Source organism: Calonectris borealis, chromosome 8, assembly GCF_964195595.1.
Source record: "Calonectris borealis chromosome 8, bCalBor7.hap1.2, whole genome shotgun sequence".
Classification (NCBI taxonomy): domain Eukaryota; kingdom Metazoa; phylum Chordata; class Aves; order Procellariiformes; family Procellariidae; genus Calonectris; species Calonectris borealis.
Window position 1 is genome coordinate 23,041,209 of NC_134319.1, and position 6,078 is coordinate 23,047,286.

A 6,078-nucleotide genomic window follows, 5' to 3' on the forward strand; every position below is an offset into this window, starting at 1 on the left:
AATTTGATTGAGAATGATTCTAATGCTGAGCCATGGAGTTCACATGCCTGGTTTCTTCGTAAAGGGGAGATAACAATTTAAAACAGTGTTTCTTTTGTTTCTGATGCAGCTGAATCAGTTGATGCTTGAAGTAAGCCCAGACAAAAAACATTAGAGATGATGCTGTGCAGTTACTATTTATTAGGAAGGCACTGTTAACGCTGTCTCATCTGACACTGCTTTTGATTTAATACAAAAGATACTTAAAGTGGATTCTTTCTTTCACCTGTATGATCTTAAGTGTCAGGAGAGAGCTCTCATAAGTAAATGATGGTATTCCAGAAAAAGGAACATGAATAAATCAGGTGGATGTGATCAATATCAAAATACCCTAAAGAAGACTTGGGGGTATGAATATCCCTGCCAAATATCTTCTAAGCTATGATTGCGCTGAATACCTCTTGATTGGAAAACATGTTGTCGTGATGTTTTTTAGTGAGATTTGTCTTTTCCAGATTCTGAGGCTTGACTTGCCACTGGATGATTCATCATGCTGCCTGCTTATATTGTCATGCTGAAATATGCTACAAGCACAATTTAATAATCTTTTAGAGAATAGTAGTATCTCCATCATAAGAATATCAGGAAAGAGCCCATTCCCAAAATTAGCAATGAGAAGAAAGGGGTGGGGATACAGGGATAGGAAGTTCTTTCTCTTGTTACAGTGCAAATTCAGAGCAAATCTTCTCATATCTATTAAATTATTCTGGTTTTACAGAAAATAAGAAAAAAAGAGCTTGGGCGGTTATTAACAGTGACTTTTTCAGGATTACTTTCAGTTTTCCAGAATTGGGTCAAGTACTCATGAAAGTGTTTCCGCTTCTTATTAACTAGAGCTTTAAAAAAATGAAGTATCTGAAAAGTTATTCATTCATGTTTCACAGCAAATTCTCTTTGACTGTTCTCAGCCATTCTGCATCTACTTTCTGTAACAGAAGATGGAAGCAGCTGACTTGAAGTGAGTATTAGAAAATACCTGCAACGGCCAAAACTCTTTGCATGAAAGGTTTGACGGTTACTCCACGCAACACCATCAATTTAAGGTCTAATGACAGATGTACTTTCTCCTACTAAATGGACCTCACTTTACTGGAGAATGGGATGATAAATAGGAAAGGGGGAAAATGTGTTGGAAAAACTACATAAAGACAAAGAAGGCAGAGTAGGCTAAAGTCTCTTCAGTCTGTGCCTATACAACACTTGGGATGAAGGTGTTCTGAGAAGGATGGAGTGCTTGTGAGTGCTTGTCACTGCAACAGGAGAAGAGGTGTGGCTGCTTTTGCCAGGACAACCTGCCCCGATGAGATCAAGCCTTGCACGAACTGCCAACCTAGGTGCATGGAGAAGCAATTTGGAACTATGAAATAAATGTCGTTAGTGACATAATAATAATTCATAAACAATACCCTTAGTTTTAAGCTCCCTTTATATTCAGAGGAGAACAAGGTCACCCAGAAAGGTCAAATGAGGAAGCATTACTTACTGAGCTTATAGTAGGGCTGTAAAACTGACACATGTATATAGGTTTCAGCTCACTTCCCAACTATGTCATTAATGCACTACAAGAGCAACGTGTGGCTATAATGCCTTCCTACCTCTTTAACTGCAGTGTCAAGAAAGCAAATGGGAACAGTCCCTGTACAACCCTGGATTCACATGACTCTTCCAAGTCTGCTCAAGAGTGGAACCTTATTTTTGTCTTTTATCCTCCATTAATTCAGCTGAATATTGTGCAAGGAAATCATGCTTCCTATCTCACTTCTGAGACTGTATTTGCAAATTTTTTCTGAAGACTCAACAAAGAATAGAACTACTTATATGAACCTGGAATACTGAAAAGATGTCTTTTTTTTTAAAACATTTCCAGTTGCCGCTTTTTGGAAGAGCATCTGATGCTGATAAAAACACGGATATATTCAACGTATATGGGAAGGCCAAAAGCAAACATTATCAATCAAGCAATAGTCTTACTGCAGTCTCATACAGGGTACATATTCATGCAAAAATTTCTGACAGAAACAATACATCTTGTGCAAACTCACAGAGTTATAAATACATGCTCCTTCTTTAAGCCACAGGAAATGTCAAAGTTGTCAGTTCCCAGTGCAAAGACATTCAGAAATTAAAAAATAACTCTATGCAACATTTGCTCTTGCAAATGTACATCCCATTCAGGAGTCAACTCAAGAAAAGTGGGATTAACCCTCCAATCATCAATACAGTACATCCTGGGAGACTGGAAAAATCAGTAAATGAAACATATATGTGAGTTTAGGAGCTTGATCCTGAGTGTATGAGTTACTGTGGCTCCGTTAACATCAGTTTGGCTAATGAATTACTTTAGCTCAGTTTCTGTCTCTGAACAAATAAAGTTGCCTTTGCTATACATATCATAGAATCATAGAATCGTTTAGGTTGGAAAAGACCTTTAAGATCATCAAGTCCAACCATTAACCTAGCACTGCCAAGTCCACCACTAAACCATGTCCCTAAGCACCACATCTACACATCTTTTAAATATCTCCAGGGATGGTGACTCAACCACTTCCCTGGGCAGCCTGTTCCAAGGGTTGACAATTCTTCCGGTGAAGAAATTTTTCCTAATAACCAATCTAAACCTCCCCCGGCACAACTTGAGGCCATGTCCTCTTGTCCCATTGCTTGTTACCTGGGAGAAGAGACACCCACGCCCACCTTGCTACAACCTCCTTTCAGGTAGTTGTAAAGAAAGAGCGATAAGGTCTCCCCTCAGCCTCCTTTTCTCCAGGCTAAACAGTCCCAGTTCCCTCAGCCGCTCCTCATGAGACTTGTTCTCCAGACCCTTCACCAGCTTTGTTGCCCTTCTCTGGACACGCTCCAGCACCTCAATGTCCTTCTTGTAGTGAGGGGCCCAAAACTGAACACAGTATTCGAGGTGCGGCCTCACCAGTGCCGAGTACAGGGACACGATCACCTCCCTACTCCTACTGGCCACCCGGGCACACTGCTGGCTCATATTCAGCTGCCTGTCGACCAACACCCGCAGGTCCTTTTCCGCCCGACAGCTTTCCAGTCGCTCTTCCCCAAGCCTGTAGCATTGCATGGGGTTGTTGTGACCCAAGTGCAGGACCCAGCACTTGGCCTTGTTGAACCTCATACAGTTGGCCTCAGCCCATCGATCCAGCCTGTCCAGGTCCCTCTGCAGAGCCTTCCTACCCTCCAGCAGATCAACACTCCCACCCACTTGGTGTCGTCTGCAGACTTACTAAGAGTGCACTCGATCCCCTTGTCTAGATCATTGGTAAAGATATTAAACAGAACTGGAAACTTGCTCATGATCAGTGTAGTTAATAGCCCAGAAAGGGAATCTGGCCTTTGATTTTTAAACATTGAAAAGGCTAATAAATTCTTGTGCCCAACATATAATTAACCTATGACATTGATATTGGTATTGACTGGCACAGGCTACTATTCGACAGATACAAAAGCTGATTAAAAATCAAGCTCAACAGGGAAACTTGCCGTAGCTAGGACAAAACTTATAATAAGGTCATGAGGCTTTAAGGAATATATTTCTTCCCTTGCACAGCAACAGGAGTGTTTATTACAGCGTTACACAATTTAATGCTTGCTACTTTTCCTTCCAAACATGTCATTAGCTGGATACAAAGTAGTGAACAAGATAGAACAATTAGTCTGCTCGTTAGACATTTCTTACACTATTTTGCCATTAGAAAAGACTCTGTAAGTGGAGTCAAAAAAGCATTGATGGGGCCTGTTTTAAAATGCAGTGAAACTCTTATGAGTGCTTCAAATTATTTCGGTGGATGCTAGTTCATATGAAAGCTGAGACTGTATTTAGAAAATTAATCCTTACTTTTATTTATTTTATTTAGTACAGTATCCTCTGTAGAGCTGACTCAGTGTACATGTAGGGTAACAGCTAGCGGCATTTTTCTGAAACACTAATTTTGTTACATTAAATATATCAAAAGCAGTAAACCATAACATACATACAAAACCTCATCATTTTTAAAATCAATTTATTGTATCTTATTTAAATAAAATGAATAACATCTGTAAGATATATACCTTACATACACCTTAAATATATGAGATATATATTTAAAGATCTTATTTAAATTAATTTACTATATTGTATTTATTGAGTTTTAAGTAAAAGATTTATTATTTTTATTGTAACACTTGGAAAATATAATAGCGCATGGGTATAAGTTTAATTTTCTTTTTTGAGGAGAAAAAGTATATTGTAAATTGTTTTTACTCAATATACAATAAAGCATGGTAATTGCAGAAATTCCAAGGATATGTCTGCAGTTGATTAGACTAGTAACAGACCTTAAACGGATCAAAGAGGCTGATGCTTCTGCGGGCATATTTGGTACCTGAATTTCTGTTTTGACAGTCAGTCCTGAAAGCACCATTATATCTTTTATTTCTCTCTAACATTCTGTGCTGTTCTCTTTTAAACTGTGCTTTGAAAGACATATGGATGTGCTAGTTACAGTGATCTGTGCTTTTAGTAGAATATTTAATAAGAATCTTTAACAATGAATTGTAAATGTTCTTAAATTACAGGTTGTAGATGCGGGAATAATTTGGTCTAAAGAGAAACTATTATGACATAATGTTATAGAACTTTTGCACTTTGTACCCAACTGTGTAAAATAGTTTAGAAGTTTTGGTGTTTCAGAAAGAAACTGCTTCTATTATTGGTTATATAACGCAACAGAAGCAATATTTAGTCCTGAATACAGCTTCATTTTACACATATTCCTTACTCAAACAAAAACTTTAATTTTAAACTTTATTACAAATTCATCACACTTTTTTAGAAAAAGCTCTAAAATATTCTTTATTTAAATAATGAGAACATTTGTGACTTTTTTTTTACATACAAGATTCTTATTTTTATCTCATATGAAAACTGAAAAGCAAAGCTTTTCTCCCCCCACAAAACTTAAGATGAAGGACAGTTGTTATTTGGATTTGGTCTTGGTTGGTGCATAGGACCTAGTTCAAGAGGTGCCAGTGTGGGAGCCAGTCTGTAATACTGGCCACAACACAATAAGTTTTAACATGGTAGCAGGAGAGAGCAAGCCACATAAATCTATTCAATCACTAGAAAAGGACTATGTAAAATGAGGTAATTAGTCAAAAAAATCTAAAAACTGTCCAGAAATCAAGAATTCTTCAAGTGTGGAGGCTGTTAAAAATATTGTATTAGAAGACCAGATAAAATGTGTACCACAATTCAAAATTATATCAAATGGATCAAACTTTCCCCTTAACATACGGATCAATATAAAATTAAAGGCAGCTAATGTAGGGAAAAAGTTGGCATTTTAAAAAATTGAAAGCTCACCTAAAAAAGAAGTGAAAAGAAGTGTAAAGAAGAGATGCAGACGGCTTACAAAATGATTTGAAAAGCATTTTGCAAAAGATGCTCAAACCAATAGCAAAAGACTCTTAAAATGCATGAAAGCGGGAAGTCATCTAGAAAACCTAGCTTGATGGCAAGGGTGTTTAGGCACTCTCCAGGATGACAGAGACATAAGAGAAAATCTCTGTGAATTCTGTGTGTTGCTCTGCTCCTGGAGATGCTGGAGAGATTCCCATAGCTTTGTTGCAATCAGAAGGTCATTTTGAAGTAAATAATATTAGAGCAAATAGCTAAGTTAGATGCTGATAGATAACCAGGACTGAATGGCACTCACGTGGGAGTATTGAAGGAATCCAGACATTAAATTGTACAACAGCTGGCCAAAGTGCATAACCCATCATTAAAAATTGCCACCATGCCAGAGGACTGGAAGGCTGCCAGTAGAACTTCCCATTTGCAGAAAGGGCTGTTGAAGGGTTTGCAAAAACCATAGACGGATGAGTCTGATTCTCTCCCTGGTGAAGTGTCAAGTTAATTATGAGGAATAGGACCAGCGAACGCATAGGTTAACATAGTCTATTGCGGAAAGTCAGCATGCCTTCTGTAAGGGAAAATCCTGCTTCAATAACCTGCTACTGTTCAATGACAGTGTCAAA